Genomic DNA, 26,093 nt, shown 5'->3' with positions numbered 1-26,093 from the left:
ACATAACCTTCTTCTATCCTTCCCCTAACTCACCTGCCCACCTTAGAAAAACTCATGTGAGAGTCAGTGAAAAAGTTCATTTGTCAGAGACAGAAAGTTCCTGATGATGTCTGAAGGGAGAAGCACCCAGAGGGCTCCTCTGTCCAGTGAGGGGCCATCCTAGGAAGTGAGGGGCCTGTCCAATGAGGGGCCATCCTAGGAAGTCACTGACCATGTTCTCCAGCACACCGCAGTAACTTGGGTCAAACTGGGAATTAGCTCTTTTTGTTCTTTTAATTTTTTTTCACATTTATTTATTTATTTTTGAGAGAAAGAGAGAGACAGCACAAGCGGGGGATGGACAGAAGAGAAGGAGACACAGAATCCAAAGCAGGCTCCAGGCTCCGAGCTGTCAGCACAGAGCCGGACGCGGGGCTTGAACTCACAAACAGCAAGATCCTGAACTGAGCAGAAGTCAGACGCTCAACCAACTGAGCCACCCAGGCACCCCCCCCCCCTTTTTTTTTAAATATTCATTTTTGAGACAGAGAGAGGCAGAGCATGAGCAGGGGAGGGGCAGAGAGAGAGAGGGAGACGCAGAATCTGAAGCAGATTCAAGGCTGTCAGCTGTCAGCATGGAGCCTGACACGGGGCTCGAGCCCTTGAACCGCAAGATCATGACCTGAGCTGAAGTGGGATGCTTAACCGACTGAGCCACCCAGGCACCCCAGGACATTAGCTCTTTATCAATATCTTTGGGACTGCTAAGGCTGTAGCACTGACACAACCCAAAATCCACTTTTTAAGCCTGGACACCCATAAATATTGGCTGTTTTCTGCCTTCCCAGCGCAGCCCTTCATGTGCTTATTTTCTTGCACGCTGAGTTGCTTTGGGCTTGCCGAGAGCAATGCTCTCACTCACGAGGAGAGGGGACAACTACCTTGCAGTGGACATTTGAAACGCTTACCAAATTAAGTTCTTTGGCACTTTCTCCCAAGGTTATTCTGGGCCAGAGTATCATCCAAGATGGCAAACGCATACTGATACAGCCGTTGGTTCGTTCACTAAACCGTAGTGAAGGCTTACTATGTGCCCGACGCCATGCTGAGGGCTGAGGGTGCCTTCCTGGAGCTACCTCCACCCCACCCATGTGGCACTCTGAGCAGCAGAGAGGAAGAAAGTCCCACAGCCCAAGAGGAGTGTTCCCTCTCACTGACCTTCCCCTTTCCCCAAATAGAGTTCTACCAGCTTGGAAGAGGAGGGAGAAGCAGGAGAGGGAGAGATAGGGGAGCTAGCTGTATGGGTCTCCTTTTATTGACCGTCGAGCTCTGGGGTCCGAAGGTAAAAGAACCCCCATGGAAAATTGCAGAAGCTCAGAGCAGAGGAGACTTGTACCTCGCTTCCTGTAGGTCACTTCCCAGAGAAGCCTGTGTGTGTGAGTAGAAGAGGTGTGGGTGAGGGAGGCGTCCAGGGTCCCGGGCTGGGGCAAGCCTCACAGTGTGGTGCGGGAAGAGTGGCCACCACCTCCCCTTCCCACAGACAGGACCCAGAATTGGTGAGAGAGGCCAGAGGCCCCAACACGTTTGGGAAAAGGAGGAGGCAGAGGGCTTTGGAGGCCACAGCAGGACCTGGGGCATTCAGGAACAAGCCAGGTAGGTGAGTATCAATGGCCAAAGGCTAAGAGGACTTGAGAAAGAGACTAAGGACAGAATGCTGAATCTGACTAAGCTGATAAACCTGAAGTGACTCCATGCTCATTAATGTGGCTGAGTTGATCTGAAAAGGATGAAATTATGTCTCCTGTGACAAAGAAATGAAAAATTACAAAATATAATTTATTACATTTGACATGTATGTGACTTATAAAATTTGTTCCCGCTTCACAAATACATTTGAAAATTATACATCTTCATATGTTCTTTAGGGGAACATACAGGTGATGAAATAGAGGCTGAGAGGGAGGACTTATGTTGGATGGGGCTTGAGGGGGGCCCTTTAAACAGGTCTCTCTGTAAGCTGAAGCCTGAAGGGTGAGAAGGAGCCAGCCACCCCAAGAGTTTTAAGAGTGCTCTAGGCAGAGGGAATAGCACGAGCCAAGGTCCTGAGGCAGGAGAGGGCTGGGCTCTCAGAGGAACTGCAGGAAGTTCAGTATGACTGAGCGTAGTGAGCAAGGGAGGGAGCCCAGGTGAGCTCGGAGAGCTTGGAGATAGACAAGCAGATCAAGCAGGGCTTTGGGGTCCTTCAGTAATTAGCAACCCCTAAGCTGCCACATGCAGAAGTCCTTCTTCCACCCCTAACCCCCTGCCTTCATTAATAAACCCTCTTCTCTTCACACTGTGGTTTGCAGCTCTGTCTCACTACCAAGGCCCATCTCCCTTACGCCTTTGGCGTCCTCAGCACCCCTCAGTACAGACCTTCCCTTGTAGGGTTTCTCTTCACCTCCTCCTCTTGGTATCTGGTGGGCTGGAAGGGTGCATAGTAGATGAGTAAGGGCTAACAAATGAGTAGATTTTTAGGCCTCCCTCCCCAGCACTGTCATGCAGTAGGCGTGGGTGGGGCCCGCACTCTGCATGGTTACCAAGCTCCCACAGGAATGCGATGCCACCTGCATCCAGGTGAGAAGCTCCAGGTGAATGAGGCAGGTCATATTTAGGCAGGAGGGAGGAAGAGTGGGGCAACTCAATTAAGAATTTTGACTCCAGGGTAGTGTGACAGTGAATTTTATCTCTCAGGTTAACTGGGGTCATGGGGTGGCCAGATATTTGGTCAAACATTATTCTGGGCATTTGTAGATGAGTTTAGCTTTTAAATCAGTAGACTGAGTAAAGCAGATTGCCCTCCCTAACATGGGCCTTATCTAATCAGTTGAAGGCTTGAATAGAACAAAATAGAACAAAAGGGCTGACCTTTCTGACCCTTAAGAGAGAACTCCTCCTGCCTGTTTTTGAGCTGGGACATCATTTTCTTTCTTTCTTTCTTTCTTTCTTTCTTTCTTTCTTTCTTTCAAGCTTTTATTTATTTTGAGAGAGAGAGCGAGCAGGGGAGGGGCAGAGAAAGAAGGAGAGAGAGAAGCCCAAGCAGGCTCCACACCATCAGTGCGGGGCCCGATGTGGGGCTTGAACTAATGAACCATGAGATCATGACCTGAGCCCAACCCAAGAGTCAGATGCTTAACCGAGTGAGCCACCCAGGCACCCTGAGCTGGGACATCATTTTCTTCCTGCCTTCAGACTTGTTCTGAAACATTAGCTCTTCCTGGGTCTCAAGCCTGCCAGCCTTTTGACTGGAACTATACTGCCAGTTTTCCTGGGTCCCTGGCTTGCTGACTGCAGATCTTAGAACTTGCCAGCCTCCATAATCCTGTGAGCTGGTTCTTATTATCTATCTACCTATCATCTATCTATCTATCTATCTATCTATCATCTAATCTATCTATCCATCTAATCTCCTAGTGGTTCTATTTCTCTGGAGAACCCTGACTAATATAAGTAGTGATAACTCTTTCTTTCTTCTTAGGATGCTCAAAACTTTATAGTATGGCAGGGAACGCTGTCCTGATGGTAAAGTTGTTCATAAACATTGGTATAAGAAACAAGAAAGTGCTATGTGACATAGGTCTTTTTGGGAGACTTTAAAAAATAATTATGGCTACTATTTATAAATGCCCTCTGGTGATATTTTACCTCCTCTCCCTTGTAAATACTTATGTGATGTCTGGCTCTCTTGTAAGTATAATCTCCACGAGGGCAGAGACATTCTCTGTTTTGGTCACCACCATATCTATGACAGAGAGCCTAACACATGGTAGGTGCTCGGTAAATGCTTGGTTGAAGGAGTCAGTCAATCTATATCTAATCTTCCCTACAATACCCCATGGTAGGTACTGTGATTCCCATTTTTAGAAAAGGGAACCAGGGCGTCCGACTTCGGCTCAGGTCCTGATCTCACAACTTGTGAGTTCGAGCCCCGTGTCAGGCTCTGTGCTGACAGCTCGGAGCCTGGAGCCTGCTTCGGATTCTGTGTCTCCCCCTCTCCCTGCCCCTCCCTCACTCATACTCTGTCTCTCTCCTTCAAAAATAAACATTAAAAAAAAATTTTTTTTTAAAGCAAATCAGGGGTGCCTGGGCGGCTTAGTCAGTTGAGTGTGGGACTCTTAATTTCAGCTCAGGTCATGATCTCACAGTTTCGTGGGTTTGAGCCCCATGTTGGGCTTTGTGCTGTCAGCGCGGAGCTTGTGTAGGATTCTCTCTCTCTCTCCCTCTCTCTCTCTCTCTGCCCCTTCCTCACCCACGCTGTCTCTGTCTCTCTCAAATAAATAAATAAACTTTAAAAAGCAAACCAAACCAAAGCTCAGCTTGAATGCTGTTGTTCTCTGATTACAACACCCCAACCCCCTTCCTTCCCTGTCTGGCCTGCCCCGGGTCCTGGGAGGCTGACCTGTACAGACATACAAAGTGGAGTCCTGGCCAAGGAAGGAGAGAGAGGTCAAGGTTCTAACCCCTGTTCCACGTGTGGTGCTGATACAGTGGCTGTGTTTCTTCAGGGCCATGGCTCCTGTCAGGCGGCCCCCTTTCCATGGCTCCAGCTTTCAACAGGATCTAATAAAATATTCCCTTCCCTTGCCCTTCAGGCCTGCAGCGGTCATAGCTTCCTGCTCTTACCAGTTTCCTGGTACTTCACCATCCCTTGTTGCCAAAACCCTTTATGCTGCCAAAGCCTCGGTTAATAGTCCCTTTATTCAACTCCCCTTAGTTGGGGCGCCTGGGTGGCTCAGTCGGTTACGTGACCAATTCTTAGTTTGAGCTCAGGTCATGATCTCACGGCTTCATGGGTTCAAGACCCACATCAGGCTCTGTGCTGACAGTGTGGATTCTCTCTCTCCCTTTTTCTCTGCCCCTCCCCTGCTCACTCGCTCTCTCTCTCGAAATAAGTAAATAAACTTAAAAAATAAATTTTAACTCTCCTCAGTTAAATCACTCGTGTGTGCCATCATTTTCCTGCTGGGATCCTGACTGATAAAGAGAAATTAGGTAACAAAACCATACGGCTAAAAGGTGGTAGAGGCAGAATCCAAACCCAGGAATTTTGGTATACATTTTGTTACACATCACGACGTCCACTCTCACAAATTGGCTAAGAATGAACCTACCCCATGAAGTCCTATAATTTCTTCTAGAACATTCTACAACTCTAGCATGCTTTATTTATCACCTCCCTCCTTCCAGAGAGGAAAATTGGTAACATGGAAATTGGGCTTGGCCTTCTGTAGCCCCAGACATCCCAACTTGAATTCAGGCTATGCTGCTAGTTATGTGTCTCTGAGCAAATGGCTTGACCTCTGTGAGCCTCTGTCTCCTGGTTGAAAAGTGGAGCCATGCTACAGCAGGTGGGAATGAGGAGTAAATAAATCAAGGTATTTGTATCATGAGCTCAGTAAAGTTGGTGTTTCCTCTTCATTCTCCTAAGTCCAAGTCTCATGGCAATGCCTGAATGAATACCTGACTGAAGTCACTCAGTCTCTTTCTTGGTTAAAAAAGTGTTGCTCAGCGGGGGCTGGCTGGCTCAGTCAGTACAGCATGCAACTCTGGAACTCAGGGTTGTGAGTTCAAGCCCCACATTGGGTGTAGAGATTATAAAGAAGAGATTATAAAGAGATTATAAACTTAAAAAAAATATTTTTTTTTGGCTCAATCTCTGTGCAGGGAAAGATGTCAGAGGTTTTGACTAAAAACATGTGGGCGTGTTGCAGAAGAAGGCTTCCAGAGTCTTCAGCGCAGGACACAGATCTTTTCTCCCACACTTTCCTTCGGGCATTTAGTGTTACTGACGCTCTTGTGACATGGCAGAAAGTGAATCTCATGACCAGAGTGTTTTTTCTCCGGCGCTAATGACTGTGACTAAAATAGGCATTATGGGGGGAGCCCACACAGCCCTCCCCTTGCAGACGTTCTGAAGGCCAAACTGCTTCAGAAGGGTGCACTGGATTTGAGGGACAATTGTTGGTGAACCTAGTTTCTTTAGAAGCCTCACAATGTGTAAGTGAAAACACATTAAGGAAAGCTCACTAGTACAGAATTTATGGAGTCTGGAGCAGAGGCTGGCCAGGTTCTTCCAAAGGAAGAATCTGAAATTTGAATCTGGAATTTGAATTTCAGATAAACAACACACAACTTTTTTTTAATCATAAGTATGTCCCATGCAGCATCTGGGATATACTTATACTAAAAATTCTTTGTTTTTGTCTCAAATTCCCATTTCCTTGAGCACTGTGTATTTTTATTTGCTTAATCTGGAATCTCCATAGATGAGGGGCAGATAGATGTTTCGCTGGCCTTAGAGAACATTGTTCTCAGGATCTCCTCACACATTTAAGAAACTCTCTTCTACTCAGAAACCAATGAACCATGTGCTTTTTATAAACTGTTTTTTTATATCCATTAAAAGAGGATTCTAACATTCTATTAGTTAAGTTCTAACGTCTATGTTCTTGAGAATAAAACTGCATTTCTTTAAGAATATGTACTTATAAGGGTGCCTGGGTGGCTCAGTCTGTTAAGCGTCCGACTTCAGCTCAGGTCATGATCTCTAGGTCCGTGAACTCAAGCCCACATTGGGCTCTGTGCTGACAGCTCAGAGCCTGAAGCCTGCTTCGGATTCTGTGTCTCCCTCTCTCTCTGCCTCTCCCCTGCTTGCACTCTGTCTCTCTCTCTCTCTCAAAAATAAATAAACATTAAACAATTTTAAAAAAAGAATATGTAACTATATCCTTTATCCAGAGACCATGTATCAAGCAACTTCAAATTTTGTAACACTGCCAAGCTTTTACTGTGTATATGTGTGAGATATTTCACATGTATATATTAAGTATTCCTCAAGATACTGAGTAATTATCTTGTGCTTTTCATTTGTATGGTGTGCATTTCCATACTATTGGCTATATTTTGTTTATACTGTTAATTTCTCTTAAACCAGTAATAATTATACCATAAAGTGCAATATTTATAGCACAGCAAAGGTCTGTGAAACCACAAATATTTTTTGCATCTTCAATTCAATAAAGCATGCTTTCATTGGTTAAAAACAACAACACAAAACTACACGACCCCCATAAGAGATGCCAGGGGGCTTACGCACTTGACTTAGGGCACTGCTCAACTTTTTGTAGATATGTACTCAAAACCGAATGTTCTAGTTCCTATTCTTCCAAGTTCTCGGTTTTCATGTTTCCCACCTTATGGGAGCAGTGGGGAGCAGACTAGGAAGGTGGCTGGGCTTTCCACTAGAGGTGTGCACACTAAGGGCAGAAGGCAGTGTAAGAGCAGAGGTCCCCCCACCCCCGATACAGGGCATCACAGTCCGGGGGCATTTCCTGTCAGGGCCGGTAGGCTGGCAAAATTATGCTGGCCCCCGTTGGCATCACTGAGTTACTGAGGCATATAGTAATGTGGCACGTCACCATGCAAAACTTACATTATGTTCAGGTCAAAACTTTTGTCTTCCCATCTCCAGAAAGGGCACCACGACACTTTTTAAAGTATTATTAGAGTTCTAAGAGTTCTAGACAATGTCACAATTTTCTCAGACAATTGGAAGACTGCAAATATGAAATAATTATTGGCTTTTAACATGTCTCTCATTAGTAGTGAAAACGGAGAAAAGAACAATGACCGTATTTACATACTACTCCGGAAACTGGGCAGCAGTAGTAAAAAAAAAAAAAAAAAAAAAGAGGATCCTTCCCTCAGCAGAGCTCAAAATCTATGGAGGGGTATTTGTATCCCCCAGGATAGCCTAGGTTATGCTATAGCAACAAACAACTCTAAAACCCTCGGTGCCTTTATTATTATTATTTTTTAATGTTTATTTTGTTTTGGGAGAGCACAAGTGGGGGAGGGGCGGAGAGAGGGGGACAGAGGATCAATCCAAAGCGAGCTCTGCGCTGACAGGCTGACAGCAGCGAGCCTGATGCAGGGCTCGAACTCACAAAACACGAGATCATGACCTGAGCAGAAGTCTGACGCTCAACTGACTGAGCCCCCCAGGTCAGTGCCTTTAAAACCATGAATTTGTTTCTCATTCATCACCGTCCACTGGCCATCTCTGTTAGTCCCACTCCAGAGCCCAGACTGATAGAGCGGTCACCAGCTGGCTAGACTGTTGTCATCCAACCAAGGGGACGTTCATTTTATAGAAGAGCATTTCTGGATTTCGGGTGATTCAGTGATGTAGCTAGATAAGGTCCAGAGCCTTCCCGAAGTCACAGAACTTAAATTCTTACACCAGTGCCTCTTCCTTTCTGCAGATACGAGCTATCCTGTTAGGCTGGCCACCCTCCAGGAAGACTGTGAGTAAACAAAGCTCCAGGTTCAACTTCAAAGGTGTAGTTTTTCTATGTGTTAGCACTATTTTATGCACTGGGTATACAGTGATGACCAAAGCATATAGAGTGTGTCTCCTTATGGAGCTTATGGTTTTGGGGTGAGGGGAGGCACAACACAGAGTTGAGCTTCCCAAACTCGGGAGGAAAGACTGAGAAACTGCTCCGGAGAGTTGCCCGGGCTCCCAGGGCTACAAGTTGTGTAAGAGGATGCAGGCACAGCCTGCTGATTGGGAATGGGTCGGCGACTGGATCTGCTGTGTCCCTGTCACCACCATGCAGCAGTGACCCTGCACTGACCCCAGAAACGCTGGTTAGGGGTTGGGATCCAGGGGGCTGGCTGAGGCAGCTACAAGAGTGGGAGTGAAGGAGGGGGTGAGTGCAGAGTGAGAAAGAGAGAAAGAAGCAAAAAAAAAAAAAAAGTAACATGACTCCCATCTGAAATGAGCCTGCAAACCCAAATTCCAGAACACATGAAGAAATCTAATGCCGGGACAGACGGCCAACAGAGTCAAAAAAGTAGGACAGGATTTCATTCCACATGGAAACTAATTTTGTAGATCAGCCAAACAAATACTTTAGAATAAGTACCTCTGACGTGTCAAAAGGAATGGATAAAAGAAATTATTAGAAAATTAAGGGGTGCCTGGGCGGCTCAGTGGGCTAAGTGTCTGACTCTTGCTTTTGGCTCAGGTCATGATTTCACAGTTTGTGGGTTCGAGCCCTGCACTGTGAGTGTAGAGCCTGCTTGGGATTCTCTCTCTCCCTCTCTCTCTCTCTCTGCCCCTCCCCTACTCACACACTCTCTCTCAAAATAAAATAAAATAAAATAAAATAAAATAAAATAAAACAAAACAAAATAGAAAATTAAAAACAATGCCAGGTTAATTTTCTTTCTTTTTTTAAAAATTTTTCCCTAATGTTTATTTTTAAGAGACAGAGCATCAGCGGGGGAGGGACATAGAGAGAGGGAGACACAGAATCCGAAGCAGGCCCCAGGCTCCCAGCTGTCAGCACAGAGCCCAACGTGGGGCTCAAACCCACGAGCCATGAGATCGTGACCTGAGCTGAAGTCAGATGCCCAACTGGGCTCACCACCCAGGCGCCCCATTAATTTTCTTAAAAAGAGTTACCTAAAAATCTCAGGAATGAATAATAAAGTCATTGAAATTTAAAATAGCCTGGCTGAGAACATTTCTGGACTGAATGAAGTTGCAGAGCACAGCAGTGAAGGTGAAATTGGTTGTGGGGAGCACAGCCAGCGTCTGGACAGAGACGAGAAAGCATTAAGACACATGGGGGGATCGACTGAGAGACACCGACTGCCATCTGATAAAAATTCTGAAAGAAGAGAAAGGAGGCAGTGGCAGTCCAGCAACGTTTAAAGAGATCATGACTCAGAATTTTGCGGAACTGAAGACTTCAAATCAAAAGTACATTCAAGGGGCGCCTGGGCGGCTCAGTTGGTTGAGCGTCCGACTTCAGCTCAGGTCATGATCTCACCATTCGTGAGTTTGAGCCCCATGTCGGGCTCTGTGCTGACGGCTCAGAGCTTGGAGCCCGCTTCGGATTCTGTGTCTCCCTCTCTCTTTGTCCCTCCTCACTTTCTGTCTCTCTCTCCTCTCTCAGTAATAAATAAACACCTAAAAAAAATTTTTTTTAAAAAGTACATTAGAGTACAAAACACAGAAATAAGAATAAACCAATACCTAAACTCATCGTAACAAAATTGCAGAACATGAAGGATAAGGATAATCCAAAAGTCAGCAGAGATAAAAGAGGGACTACCTACAGAGGAATGAGCATCGGTGCAGTGGCAGCCCTTTTGTAGGCAGTGGATTCCAGAAGACAATATGCTGATGTGCTCAAAGTGCAGAGGGAAAATCATGGTCAGTTTAGAATTCTACACCCTGATGAGTAAAGACACCTCAGCCACACAAAGACCCAGACAGTTTGGCAACCACAAACGGTCACTAAAAGAACTACTAAAGGGTATTATAGTTTAGTGTATGTAATCAGTTATTGGTTGTAGAAAATACTATTTTTTTTTTATATTTAAGAGGATGAAACTACAAGTCTGGAACAAAAATAAGAGGGGAGCAGGGTTCAAAAGGTAACTAAACAGTACTGGTGCTTTTGTTGTGGCCAAGAGAATATTAAGCTATGAATACTTCACACCTTAAAAAGTATATTCTGTAAGAGCGAAGTGAAAAGTGAAAAAACAGACAAAAACAGGATGAGTAAATAAAGTGATCGACTTAATAAACTAAGGAAAGAACACCAGAGAAACCTAAACTAGAAATAAGAAAATAATAAATAGAAGAGAAAAAAGTTAAAAAATAGTATTTGGGGAAGATAGATAAAACCAAATGTTTGTTTTTTGAAATAAGTACGGAAATAGACAAACCTTGAGCAAAGGGATCAAGACAAAGGAAAACACACACACACACACACACACACACACACACACACACACACACACAGAAAATAGGAATAAAAAGGGGCTAGAGGGTCGCCTGGGTGGCTCAGTCGGCTAAGCAGCTGACTTTGGCTCAGGTCATGATTTCACGGTCCGTGGGTTCGAGCCCCGCGTCGGGCTGTGTGCTGACAGCTCAGAGCCTGGAGCCTGCTTCAGATTCTGTGTCTCCCTCTCTCTCTGACCCTCCCCCATTCATGCTCTGTCTCTCTCTGTCTCAAAAATAAATAAACGTTAAAAAAAGGGGGGCTGGAAATAGAAAATAGGAATAAAAAGTGGGGCATCTGGGTGGCTCAGTCAGTTAAGCCTCTGACTTCAGCTCAGGTCATGATCTTGGAGTTCAGTTCATTAGTTCGAGCCCCACATCAGCCTCTCTGCTGTCAGGGCAGAGCCCACTTCAGATCCTCTGTCCCCCTCTCTCTCTGCACCTCCTCCACTCACACTCTCTCAAAAATAAATAAATTTTTAAAAACGTTAAAAAAACAGATACAATGGAGATGTAAAAATACTTAAAAGAATACTATTAACAACTTCATGCCGATAAATATGGACACTTAGAAGAAGTGGATAATTTTTAAGGAAAAATAAAATTTTGGTGATGGATTCAGGTAAAACCAGAATAAAGCCTTAGTCATTAAAGAATTTAAATTGGCGGGGCGCCTGGGTGGCTCAGTTGGTTGAGCGTCCGACTTCGGCTCAGGTCATGATCTCGTGGTCCGTGAGTTCGAACCCCACGTCGGGTTCTGTGCTGACAGCTCAGAGCCTGGAGCCTGTTTCAGATTCTGTGTCTCCCTCTCTCTGACCCTCCCCCATTCATGCTCTGTCTCTCTCTGTCTCAAAAATAAATACACATTAAAAAAATTAAAAAAAAAAAGAATTTAAATTGGCAATCAAAAGTCTTCCCATCTCCAAAGACATCAGGCTCTACTGGTTTTATCAGATCTTCAAAAAATAAATAAATGTCATTTTAAAAATCTGTTTGAAAGAATGAAGGGGAAAGGGAAGAAGACTATGTAATTTATTTTTTAAGATACTAAATCCAGACACGTATACGTAAAGTATAACTTAATCTCACTTTTTATGTGGATGCAAAATCTTAAAGAAAATAACACGATCGACAGGATTTAATCACAAATTGAAAGCATAATTCAAGACTAGAAAACCTAAAATGTTTTTAGTCTCATCTTGATAAATGCAGAAAAAACATTTCACAGAGCAAAGTAGTTATACATAGTTAAAAAAAAAAAAAAACTTTGCAAACTAGGTATAAAAGGCATATTTCTTTACCTGACTAAGGCCATATATCAAAATTCTATAGGCAAATATTACACTAACTTTGGATATTTTAAAGACAGCTCCAAAAAAGTAGGAATAGTGTAAGGATACCAGTTGTAAGCCTTTATTCAGCATTGTACTGAGGGTCTTAACTGATGCAACAGAAAGGGGAGAGAAAGAAAGAAACACAAAGGGACAGAGGAATAGAGAGGGATTGAAAAAAAGAAAGAAAACTGTTCTTGTTTGCAGCAAATGTGATTACCTACATAAAGAATTACAGAAAATTCACAGAGAAATTCTTAAAGCTAAAAAGCATTCAACAAGGATGCTAGGTATAAAAGTCACACAAAAATCACTAGCATTCCTACACAATAACTAATTAGAAAACATAATGGGAAAAAAAAACGATCCCATTAACAACAGTAGTAGAAATTATGTGTCCCCTCGGGACAAATTTGTTTAAAAGTGTGCAAGACCTTTATGGAGAAAGCTAGGAAAGTATTATTGAACAATATAAAGACCCAAATGCATGGAGAGAAATAGCATGTTCATCGATTGCTCAACAATGTAAAAGTGTCCATTTTCTCCATATTGATCAATAGACTTGATGCTATTTTAATTTTGAAAATCCCCAAAATACGTGGCGTGTGTGTGTGCGTGCGCGATTCTTAATAAGCTAATTCTGAAATTCATGTGGAAGGGACAAGAAGGATCAAGACGAGTCTGAAGAAGAGGAGGGTAGTAAGACTGTGGTGGTATTGGTGCAGAAGACAGACATACGGATGAGGGGATCAGAACGAAAGCCCAGAAATACTTCGACACACAAGGAAACTCTGTAAGGTGGCATCACAACACAACGGTGGAGAAGAGACAAAGATTAAAGACCCAAATGTGAAAAGCAAATGTTTGTAAATTTTAGAAGAAACCACAGGAAAGTACATTTATTATCACCAAGTAGGGGAAGATTTCTCCTATAAGATACAAACATACAAACAATAAAATAAGAGAGAAATGTTTGCTCACATGAAGACAAAAAAAAAAAACAAAACAAAAAAAAAAAAAACCCAACCAAACAAACGAAAAAAACCAAACAACCAATGCACCAAAAAAGACACTATAAATATAATGGAAAGAAATTACAGAATGGGAGAAGGTATTTGCAATGCATACAACCAAAAAGGGGAAATATTTTAAGGAGGAGACATTATATAAGCTTACTTCTTTGATTTCAGGGCAATAAAACAAGCTATTAATACTAGGAATTAAGATAACAAAGTCTAAGGACAGAACAAAAATTAGAACAAAAATCAAAGTATAGGAACATGACAGAAGAGAATTAAAATAACAACACACCATATCAAAAGTTATGAAATGTTATCAAAGTATATGGAAAGGTGAAATTATAATCCTTATATTTTTATTATTTTCAAGGAAAGGAAAAATGAAAGTATTCAATCTAAAGATTTATGAAAATGACAATAAAATTCTTAAGAAATCAAGAGAAAGAAAAATTAAGGCAAAACCAAAACTAAATGAGTTAGAATAGAGGAAACTTTATAGACTTAATTTAAGAGTTTCTTAAAATAAAATAGAGAAACCTTTAGAGAAAATAAAGAAGGAAAAAAAAAACCCTGTGGATAACAAAATTAGAAATGAAAAGAAGGATCCAACATCAGATAAAGAGATATTTTCAACATAAGGCAATACTTTGTAAAATTTTAAGTTAAATTTGAAAACTATTTCTTCTGGAACCAAAATTAGAAATATAAAACCTAAATATAATTATCACAGCTAGAAAAACTAGGAGAGAAAAGAAGGAAAGAACTGTCTCCAGAAAAAAAAAAAAAATTGCCTAGGCCTAGAAACCTTTAGAAGGAAAAATCTTTCAACTCTTAAGGAAGAGATAATTACTGTGTATCAGATATTACTTCCAAACATTGAAAAATAGAAAAAGTATGCCTAAGTTACAGAGATAATCCTGATGTCAAAACCTGAAAAAGATAGCTTAAAAAAACAAAAAAAGGAAAATAGGTTTAATCTAAGCTATGAACAGAGAGAAGAAAATCTAAAGACAGATACTAGAATAGCAAAAGAATAACCCCAGTAGAGTTTAACCTAGAACGAAAAGGTTTTTGTTTCAATATTTGAAAAATCCAGTAGTAGAATATATCACATCCACCGGTTCAAAAAGAAAATCCAACAATAGATACAGAAAAAAGCATTAAAATCTAATAGCTAGTCCTTATTAAAAAATGATTATAAGTTTAAGAACTTCTTAACACTAAATAGTATTACAACAGTCAACACTGTCCTTAAGAATGAAACACTAAGGCAATATTATTAAAATCAGGAACAAAACAGGGATATAAGCTATTGCCATTTTTATTTAATTTTGATCTGGGAGTTCTGACCAATTAATAGTACATATATAAAAATAGGATGCATGAGTGTTAGAAGGGAGAAAACAAATTTATATTTTTTTGTAGATGATATAATTAACTCCTGGAAACTCAAAAAAATAATTCATCTAAAAATTATTAGAGGTGGTCTGGGAGTTCAAGAAAACTGCTAAATATACAAAAGAGAGGCAAAAACCTATGTAGCTTTTCTACATAGAAATACTATCCAGTTCAAAAATGCTGTGAAAAACATAAAATTATAATAACAAAAATGAATAATGACGACATTGAAAACCTCTTAAATGCCTTGGAATAGCTTTCAGAAGAAAGTGAAAGATTCACATAATAAACACTACAAAATGTTACTGAAAAATGTAGAAGAAAATTTAAACATTAAGTTCCTTGGCCACAATGTAGGATTTTTCAAATTCGTCTGTATGCTTAATATATTTTCAATAAAAATCTCAATAAGATTCTTTTCGGAATTTGACATCATCATTCAAATTCTTACTGAAAGAATAATTAGGTATGAACGGCAAAGAAAATGTGCATGAAAAGAAATGATGAGGAAGAGGCCCCGCCAGGTGTTAAAACCATTTGAAAAAGTAAGTATCAGTAAAATCATGTGCAATTGACAAAAGAACAAATGTACAAATCAATTTTTCATTATATTTTCTAACAGAACAGATATTCTGAGGCCACATTATACACAACAGCTTCATCTGTGATGAAGAAAGCATAATAAGTCAGTAGGAATAAAATTATTGTTTAAAAAACTGTGATTATTTAGAAAAAAATAAATTTAAAGATTTACTCCAGATCGTAATCAAAATAACTGGATATGGATAAACAGATGTAATTAGATTTAAAATACAAATCTATTCAAATAAAACTAAAAGAAAATTAGAAGCACATCAAAAAATGTTCAAAAACTTTAGTCATCAAGGAGATGCAAATTAAAACTACAATAAGCCACCACTGTATGTCCAATACAATGGCTACAATTTAAAAAGACCGACAGTATCCGATGTTAGTAAGGATATGGAGCAGCTGGAACTCTCATACGTTGTTGGTGGGAATGTAAAATGGTGCAATCACTTTAGGAAACAGTCTGGCAGTTTCTTGTAAATCTAAACACACATCTATTCTATGACACAGCATTTCCACCCAAAAGTACTTCCCCAAGGGAAGTAAAAGCATATGTCCACAAGAGGACAAGTACAAGAATGTTCTTGATGGCCCCAAACTGGACACAGCCCATGTGTCCATCAGGAAAGAAATGGATAGACAAACTGTAATACAGACAAGTAATGAAATATTACTCTTAGCAACAAAAAGAAACTCCTGATACCCACCAGCAACAGATGAATTTTTAAAACATTATATTGAGTGAAAGAAACTTTACACAAAAGAGGTAATCCTGTAAGAGTCCATTTATATAAAGTTCTAAAATAGGTAAAAATAATCTGATGAAAAAACTAAAAACCATGGCTGCCTCTCAGGTAAAGTGGGAGTGAGAGTCTACTGGGAAGGGATGCTATGGAAATTTCTGGGATGATGTTAATTTCTCTTTACATATATTTTAAAAGCTTCATTTAAATATAATTCCTATTCCGTACAATTCACCCATTTAAAGTGTACAATCCAATGGTTTTTAGTGTATTCATATATCTGTGTAACTATCAGCTCAAAAACAAAACATACCCTTTAAACTTATAAACCTTGATAGGTTTATGCATTTGTCATTTTCAAAATTCAATGAATGACCCTCTTAGGATTTGTGCGTTTCACTGTAAATACATAAAATATATGAACTTTATGGTTTATGGGATGGGTGGTGGGGGGAGTGGGTGAGATAGGTGTAGGGCATCAGGAGTGTTCATGAGTTGTGTTGATGAGTTCTGAGTAAGGTATGGAACCGTTGGGTCACTATATTGTGAAACTAATACAGCACTGAAATTAAAATTTAAAATTTTTAAAACCCTTTTTTATTAAAAGAAAATCGGAAATAATTTTCAAATTTCTATATGGAAAAGCTGTTTTCCTCAGAAAGGAAAATGTTGATAGATTTGATTACTTTAAATTTAAACACCTTTGTATGTCAAAAAATAAAGAAACATAACCAACATTAGAGTGCAAATATCAAGCCAGAGGATGATTATTATTTAAAAATATTAGACAAGGAGGTCTTTGTCTGTATATTTGATATATGTGGAAACATTCTAAGTCATTGTATTAAGGTACCAGCCAATATGTGTGGGCAAAAGCTCTGACTAGAAAATTCATAAATAGGAAATAACACTTGTTAACAAACATGGGGGAAATTTCTTTATGTTTACAGAAACTTAAATGAAAATTACATATATCAAAGACCCTTGAATTTATATGCTCTGATGTATTTTCCTTTGAGAAATATATTTATTCTCCTTGAGAAGACATATTTAAAGTAAAAGTGGGGGGCTCCTGGGTGGCTCAATTGGCTGAGCGTCCAACTTCAGCTCAGGTCATGATCTCACAGCTCATGAGTTCTAGCCCCGCGTCAGGCTCTGTACTGGCAGCTTGGAGCCAGGAGCCTACTTCTGATTATGTCTCCCTCTCTGCCCCTCCCCTACTTGTTCTCTCTCTCTCTCTCTCTCTTTCTCGCAAAAATAAATAAACATTAAAGAAAATTTTTATAAAGTAAAAAGGAATAGCTATGCACAGAGATGTAAGTATAAGAATGTTTATTGTACCACTACTTGTAATGACAGGTCAGATATTACCCAAATGTTTAACATAGAATATTAATTAAATACATTATGGTGTCAAGATAATAAATTAACTTAGGACTCTTGTATAACCATTAAAAATGATATCGTAGAAAAATCCTTAATGATGTGGGAAGACATTTACATCCTGAGCTTAAAAAAAGAAAAAAGCCCCAAGCTTCCTTGATCCTTCCCCAAACCCATTCTCCTATATCCCCACTGTGGACACAGAGACATTTAGCTTCTGTCAACTTTCTCCCTTCTCTTTTTTCCACATCCCTTTGGAAGCTGTTTCTGTCTTTCACTTCTGGTGAGGAGGAAATAGACTGGCATTAAGATTGGGAAAGAAAATAAAACTCTTAAAAAAAAAAAAACCCAGGAAACGTATGAAATACTGCTTCATTAACTATTTTTTTTTAATTTGGGAAAAACCATATGTGCACATCATTAAACATTGGAATAATAAAAAAAAATGCATATAATGGAAAGTCTCTATCAGTCCTAGGTGCCTTAATCAGTTTTTCTTAGATATATATTTTTTGGAAAGACATTTTCCATAAGCACCAAACAAACAAAACACAAGAAAACAAAGAAAGAGGAAAGAAGGAAGAGAGGGAAGGAAAGATTGAGGGAGAGAGAAAAAGAGAGAGAAGAAGGGAAAGAAATCAAGACAGGGACAATATGGGAGAAAATTAGAATAAGCTTTTTCTCTGAGGGGTTTAAAGAGACAAAATTTATTTGCGAATATATGTTAAACATTTGGATCTCAAATGTTCGGCAACCTGCTTCTAACTTAATAATACCTAAAGGGGGGCACCTGGGTGGCTCAGTCGGTTAAGCATCCGACTTTGGCTCAGGGCATGATCTTGCAGTTTGTGAGTTCGAGCCCCACATGGAGCTGGCTGCTGCCAACGTGGGGCCCACTTTGGATCCTCTGTCTCTGTCTCTGTCTCTCTCTCTGCAACCCCCACCCCACTTGCATGCGTTCTCTCTCTCAAAAACCAATAAACATTAAAAAAAGAAATAAATCTTAAAAAAATAATACTACTAAACAAATATTATTTATAAATACTTCTTTTTTTTTTTAATTTTTTTTTTCCAACATTTATTTATTTTTGGGACAGAGAGAGACAGAGCATGAACGGGGGAGGGGCAGAGAGAGAGGGAGACACAGAATCGGAAACAGGCTCCAGGCTCTGAGCCATCAGCCCAGAGCCTGACGCGGGGCTCGAACTCACGGACTGCGAGATCGTGACCTGGCTGAAGTCGGACGCTTAACCGACTGCGCCACCCAGGCGCCCCATTTATAAATACTTCTAAAACAAATCAGGATCGAAAGTGAGTAGCTTTTTTACTTGAGACGTCTTAGGGAACAGTGAGCCGGTCATTCAAACCCAAATTAGGGTTCCTGGCCTGACACACATCTGTGTACCTGCAGGAACAAGGGAGTAGGGGATGTGAAATCAGGACTGCTCCAGGCCCTGGACACGCAGCTCTGATATAAAGAGACTAGTGGAGGTTCGGAACCTTAGAGATGCCCCCAGCCTGGACTTACCCCACTGGAGAGTGTGTCTAGGGCAGAAGCACCCAATGACAGCCACTGGGAGCATATACATTTTCTATCCTGGCGTCGTCCTCAGGCGCTTGGGATGGAACCACAGATCCCTGTTCTTTTTAACAACCACTTTGGACTGATTAGCCATGAATGTACTGGCTTATATTTACTGCTGACAATACTGTATTAATGAGTGGGGAGAGGACAGACCTGTCAACCCAGGTAGTCTACCAAAAACACAGCTGGGCGTCTCAGCCGAGAGCAGGCTTAGGGCTCACGGTGTGTATCTTTCTCAGGGGATCCCCTTTGTTCCACCGTGCAAATGTAGAACATTCAAAAGGGTATGTTCTCAAGGGAGGAGATTTAATTAATTTTTACTGCTTCATCAAAGACATTCCTAAGTGCATAGGAATATTTTTGTGTATGATGAAGCTTAAAAATAAACAATTTATTTATGAACAGTTTATTTATAAGTGACCTTATAATTAGTCCAGGGCTGCTTTTTCTATATATATATATATATATATATATATATATATTTTTTTTTTTTTTTTTTTTTTTTTTTTTTAAATGCTATTGACCACTCACCATGTACATAACTCCTTGCCAGAAGCTTGAAGAAAGTTCATACAGTGAGAAGGAAGGCTGGGGGAAGAAAGCAAAATGGGAACAAGAAGGGAAGGAAGGAGTTAACTTAGGGATAGAAGGAAAGAAGGAGACAAAGGCAGAGAAGCCAAAGCAGGAATGGAAAGAACAAGAGAACAGTCATCTGTCGCAGATGTCATAAAAAGCTAGAGCTGCCCTTGTAAGCCCTCATCAAAATTCAGAAATATGTCCTCATGTATAAAATCAAGTGGTTGTTTTTCCCATCGGAAAAAAAAAGGGCAGAGTAAAGTTTTCATAATTTCTACTTTTCTTTTATACCTTTACACACAGGTATCTGAGAGCAGAACTGGATTTTTTTTTTTTTTAAGGGCTTTTCCAGTCCAACTACTTCTCTTTCACCAGCCGTCACAGAGCCCAGACACTGAGTTGACTTTATTGTTATTGCAGCTCAAGTGATGACTGCAGTTCAAGAATCAGCAGGTGAAATGAAGCCTGACGGTCTCCTGATTTACCTCCAACATATAAGCAAATTAAATTACTGTCATGTTTTTAAATGAGCTTTCTCTACAAGAGTTTCTGAGTGTTCCATTTTCATCTGATTTTAGCTGTTAGTCCCCGAGGATGTGAGCAGTTAATTTTCCTTATTAGTGCCAGTGCCTCCAGTAGATGCATCTCCAAGTGTAGCCCCACTTTCTGAGCTCTCTGGCTTGGCACAGGGAGAACTAAAGGCAAGAAGACCAACAAAACAGAAGAGCAGAGCTCTGATGCTCAAAGCTCTTATCTCACTCATCAATTCTGCAAGTACTTAGTGAGCACTTACTATGTGCAGGGCCCAAGTTAGACACTGTGAGTACAGTGATGGAGAGACACTACCCTTGCCTTCCCTAAGGCCTAAGAGTCCTCCTTTGAGGTGGGCACAGCAGGTTCTGTTAATATTCCCATTAAGAGTCTGGGAAACAGGGGCGAGGGACAGAGAGAGCTCTGGGATTGGACTGAAGCCTAGCTCTTCTCTCCTGAGGTCTAAATACTTGGCTAACTGTACTCAATAGCTCTCAAACTTTTCCTAGTTTAACAAAAGAAGGCATTTGCTGACCCCACAGCCCACCCCCATGGGATTCCACTCCCCATCTTTACAACTGGGGAAATGATTTGTGTCTCTGCTCCTGCCTTAGAAGCAGCAGCACATTTCTTCACACAACTTTAGACTATTATTATAACACTGGTAATAAAATGGCTTTAAGAAATAATTTGCTGAAGTCTTTAAATGGATCTTTCCCTAGAGTTGGGTATATAAAAATTAAGACTATAGGGGTGCTGGGTAAGCTCAGTTGGTTAAGCATCCAACTTTGGCTCAGGTCGTGATCTCACCGTTTGTGGGTTCAAACCCCATGTCAGGCCCTGTGCTGACAGCTCAGAGCCTGGAGCCTGCTTTGGATTTTGTGTCTCCCTCTCTCTCTTCCCCTCTCCCATTCACGCTCTGTCTCTCTCTGTCTCTCAAAAAATAAACGTCAAAAAATAAGACTATAAAAAGTTTTTTTCACATAAAGTGATCAGACCTCTAGGTATTCAGAGAGCAATGCTAGATCTGGATCGCTCCTTGGGGATCTCTGAGTTCACCTGCCTTTCATGTCTGAATCCTTCCCAAAGAAGAGGAGCCCAGAAGGAAAGGTGGTTTTTCCTGACAGCATTTTCTTATTCTTTCGCTCATTTCAGCTGTTAGCAGCAGCTGGTTTTTTTCAGTGGCTGAAACACCCGCTGCCTTGTAAACATACTCTCTAATACCGTGCATTACTCATAGTTTGAAAAATCACTTTGACTCCTGAAACATAATTATGTTAATGTCAGATGAGTCAGCAGGAGGACGGCATGCTGCTGCTGTGGTAGCCCGTGCCTCCTGCCAGCTCTCAACCCCAGCGCCTGGGGTTCAAAAAAAAAAATCAAAAGAAGAGAAACCCCCTTTTGGTGGGAGGGAAGAGAACTTCTACTTATGGCTCAAGAAAGGGCTTCAAAGGAGTGATCAATTTCATTTTCGCCACAGCGTGAAAGGGAAAGGGAAAGCCGAAGTAGAATCGCTAACCCTAGGTTAATCCGTTTACGTGAAGAATAAACAGGAATTTGCAGAGTTTCTCTAGAGGATCTGTGATTTTTCCCTAGGAAATAAGTTGAGACAGCTCACTCTGATCAATATACAGTCGTGATTCGTTATTCCCAGGGTTCCTCTCTGAGGTATTTTCACGCTCATGGGAGGTGATGCTGAGCTGGGAGGTGCAAGACTATTACCCTCACACATGCGTAGGAAATGGGAGGCTGCTCCTTTGCGTGGGGATTCCAGACCCTTGCTGGGCTCCCCACGACCCTCGCTTTGGCTCTGTGCCCACTTGGGCAGCACGACTCCTTGGACAAGAATTTGTAGCCACTTTCTTGGGTCGTTTTTAGCATCACTTACAACCTCTCAATGGTTTCCCCTCCCCTAGCTGCTAGGAAATGAAGAGGAACTGCGCAGGACAGGGTTGGAAGTTTTCATGGCTGACCACAACCCCTACCTCCTCAGGCTCCTAGCCTTGGTCCAACTTGCCAGGAACCTCAGCTGTGCCCTTCTCAACCAGCCTCACACCCTACCCCCCTTGCCCTGCTGAATTCAGAGCATCATCCAAAAAGGCTTCCAGGTTTATTACTGCACCCATGTCTCATAATAACCCATATTTCATAGATGGGAAAACTGAGGTTCAGAGAAGGGGTGTCCTTGTGCAAGGTCACACAGTGAATGGCAGAGTCAGACGCTCTACTCTGCCAACAACAGAACAGCGAATCCACACTTTGAGGATGAAGAGTGTGTCAGTTAGGGTTGGAAGGACCCCAAGAGCACATATTTTTACAGACGAGACAAGTAACCAAAATCTAGAGAGAAGCAATGATTTTCCCAAAGCCACCCAGCTCAAAAAGTGGCAGAACCCACTGCCAAACAGGGTCTCCTAACCCCTGGCCCAAGAGCTTTTCCTCTCTAACCTCCTTACTTCCTCATTCTGGACTTATTCCAGTTTAGACACAGAAAGAGCCTGCTCTCCCCAGTTAAGCTATGCAGGTGACACACTGGACACAAAGCATTCTATCCCCAGAGCACGAGACCCCACGAGAGCTGGAGATGTCAAGGAGGAGAATACCCAGGAAGGAAGGGGTTAACCCTGTCCTGCAGCTTTCCATGATGATATGGCTAATCAATATCCCAGATTAACTACAGCACCCATCAGTGGTATCTTCAAACTGTGGCTTCCTCCAGGCTCATTTCAAAGGCTGGGAGGACATCATTGTTCAATTGGGGGGCGGGGTGCGCTGACCCGGGCCCCACCGTTGTCATGTATCCTGTGAGAGGAAAAAACCCCTAATCCAATCTAGAGACTCTGCAGCCCCTAACTCCAGGCCTTTTCAACCCCCCTCCCTGGGACGCCTTCTTGGGGTGCCACTAGACATCATGTACCTGGCTCATAGAACTTCCGGTTTTCCCACCCTTCCACAGGGTGGCACCGTCCCCCGGCCATGGTGGGTGCTCTCCCAGCTAAGGGCTTCCTGACCACACGCCTTTGTCCCATGACATTTTCCCCACTTGGCCCCAGAGACAAAGAAAAGTCAAGACTCACATTTTGGGGTGAAGTGCCAAAAATCCTGAGGAAACTGTGGTGCATCCTATTTAGAGGAGGGTTTCCCCTTGTCATGTCTTCCCAGCTGGTTCTATCCAATTTATCCTGGAGGTATGGTTGAGGGACAAAAGCTAACCCCGCCCCTGTCCCCCAAAGCAATCAACAGCTGTTACTATATTGAGTGGCAATATGATGTCATATCATAGGTGACTAACCCACCGAGGCTTCCCTGCGAGCCATCATCTAAATATGACCGCCTTCCATCACCCTGACCTTTTCACAGGAGAAAGCTGAGTGAGGGGCTTGATAGTGCCTCCCGGGGCTCAAGTTCATGGCTGACCTTCTGCGGCCAGCATCTCTGACTGAGCATGTGAGAACACACACGCCCACCCCCACATGCTGATTCCCTTCCTGGCAGAAGGTCACTTTCGACCAAGGCAGCTTTCTTCCACTGGCCTGATTTTGAAATTAGTAGCCACTGGAATGGTTAATAATCACAGCTATTAGGGAGGAGGTGAGGGGGCATCCTGTATATAATTACCCTGGCGTATATCCCAGATGCTGGGTTAGAAACTTTACATATAGTTTTTTAATGCGATACTCAGAATGCTCTGAGGAAGACAGTACCGTCCTGTGGACTCAGAGAAACCGAGATCAGAGGAGTTAAGTAACTTTCCTAAAGTTACAGAGCTGGTAGTCATGGTGGGGCTCAGATTCCAGCCCAAGTCTCTGACTCCACAATGCACCAAACTCTGCATATGGAAAGATGTAATCACTTCACCTGAATTTTTTTAAATAGACTTCATTTTGTAAAGCAGCTATAGGTTCACAGAAAAATTGAGCAGAAACTAGAGTTTTCCCATAGACCCCCCCGCCCCCACACTTGTACAGCCTCCCCCACTGTCGATATCCCTCACCAGGGTTGTACATTGTTATAGTTGATAAACGTACGTTGACATATCATTATTACCCAAGGTCCATAGTTTACAATATGGTTCACTCTTGGTGCCGAGAACCCTATGGGTGTGGACAAATGTATAATGACATGGATCCATCATTACAATATCAGGTATTCTCACTGCTAAAAAACCTCTGTGCTCACCTATTCATCCCTCCCCCCGATTCCCTGATCACCATGGATCTTTATACTGTCTCCATAGTTTTACCTTTTCCAGAATGTCATATAGTTGGAATCATACAGTATGTAGCCTTTTCTGATCGGTTTCTTCCTGAGGCAACTGTGGAGCATCCTATTTAGAGGAGGTTTTCTCTTGTCAGGTCTTCCTGGCTGGTTCCATCCAATTTATCCTGGAGATATGGTTGGTGGACAAAAGCTGACCCCGCCATGACTTTTCGTAGCTTGATGGCTTTTTTTTTTTTTTTTTTTTTAAGCACCGAAGAATATTCCATTGTCTCGATGTACCACAGTTTATTTGTTCCTTCACCTACTGAATCACCTGGCTCTGAAATCTTTATTCCAGTGTGGTTCACTGGTCTTCTTCTTCTGGACCCCATCCCTGCCTCCTCAGTCTTGCCACCTACACAGCCCCTGCCTGGGGCAGGGGGTGGGGGCTGGAGGGGTGAGTCTTGGGCATCCCTGGTCTATGAATCATTTCAGCAACCTGGAAACCAGCTATCCCTCTAGGACACGCTCTAGGGTCTATCTGAGGAGATCTCTCACATGCACACATGCCAGAAAATCAGAACGTCCCCTTTTCCCTCCATGCCACTTACACTCATGTTTGCCCCCCGGTCCCCAACATGGTCATTGTTGGTATGTCCCACCAGTTACCACAGGGGTTTCTCTTTTTTTATTCCACCCGTTCATCCATCCACCCAACAAATATTTATTGAGCACCTACTATCTGTTGGTCCTAGATGGACAATCCACAGAGGACACTGAATGTATTTACATAAGTTTGCATACAGAGTTACACCCACCACGGCACTTCCCATTCCATTAGGAAATACTATTTGTTGGGGGTGTGTGTGCAAGGAGATAAAGACAAACACATAGCGAGTGACTGAAAATAGGACTGTGAGACCACGTGAGTTAATTATTATCTCAAATTATAATGTCATATTTATTACATGTAAAATTGTATTGTAATTATTAAATTATTTTTACTGTTCTTCTTTTAAAAAGCCTCTTATACAGCGCTTTCTGGTTTTTAGGACCTAAGTGCTTTTACATAAATAGTAAACCTACACGTCGCCTGACAAGGGTGTACAGGTTGAAATATAAGAAAATTTCAGATAAATTCCTGGAGGGCAGATCTCTACCAAGTTATTAAAGTGGAGTTAGGAAGAACCAGAGTGCATTCCTAACCAGTGAGAATGATGTCATGAAGGCTAAGTGCCATAATCCATCCCAAGCCATTTTAGTGGCTCCATCACAGGCAGGCGCTCAAGTGCGACACAGTTCTGGGCTGACCCGGCGGGCCATTGCTAAGCAGTTACCATGGATCTGGATTCACCCAGGGACCACTGAGCTTCCATGATGCTGGGAGCCGGCTGCATGGCTCCTCGCCGACCCCTTCCACCCTGTCAGGGAAGCAGCAGACATTACAAGATGTAATGTCCCACATCTTGCCCCCAACAAAAGGAAAACTTTACTGTGTGTCATCCAGTGAGTCACCAGCACGGGTGGGAACAGACCCAGGATTCCTGCTCCTTTCTTTGCTGGAGCTGTTTGCTGGAGATGACAATCCTTTCACATTAGTGGCCAGTTACATTTATGGTTCCTAATGACATTTTAATGGGGCTTATGGGATAGGAAAATGATGGGAAGTGAAGGCTGGGAGATAAAAAAATCAAAACCTGAAATGAAACACAAGAACCTGATTACTAAACGTTTAAAAATGGCAATCCAACTCATCAGGTCATTCCATTGGGAAATGGTGCCTAGGTCTGAGGAGGAATAACCCCCCTCGTCTATCTTGAGGTTGGATGAGGGAGACAAGGAAAGGAAGGAGGGAATAGCCAGGGATCCTCAGGAACTGTGTTCTCCAATTCTCCCCTCTGATTTCATCTCTATATTTAC

The 26,093-nt window shown here is 42.0% G+C and overlaps 1 protein-coding gene across 1 annotated transcript in view; it reads right to left on the bottom strand.

The window, feature by feature from the left end:
• The window catches only part of ATF3 (activating transcription factor 3), a 58,755-nt gene extending 35,624 nt beyond the window's left edge, over positions 1-23,131 (bottom strand). The window contains exon 1 of the mRNA XM_045452482.1: positions 23,051-23,131. The gene's annotated coding sequence lies outside the window, so the exon portion shown is untranslated. The remainder of the gene's footprint in view (positions 1-23,050) is intronic.
• Positions 23,132-26,093: the final 2,962 nt, after the last annotated feature.

This window comes from Leopardus geoffroyi, chromosome C3 (assembly GCF_018350155.1).
Source record: "Leopardus geoffroyi isolate Oge1 chromosome C3, O.geoffroyi_Oge1_pat1.0, whole genome shotgun sequence".
In the NCBI taxonomy this organism is placed as follows: domain Eukaryota; kingdom Metazoa; phylum Chordata; class Mammalia; order Carnivora; family Felidae; genus Leopardus; species Leopardus geoffroyi.
This window is presented reverse-complemented; position numbering and strand designations above follow the sequence as displayed.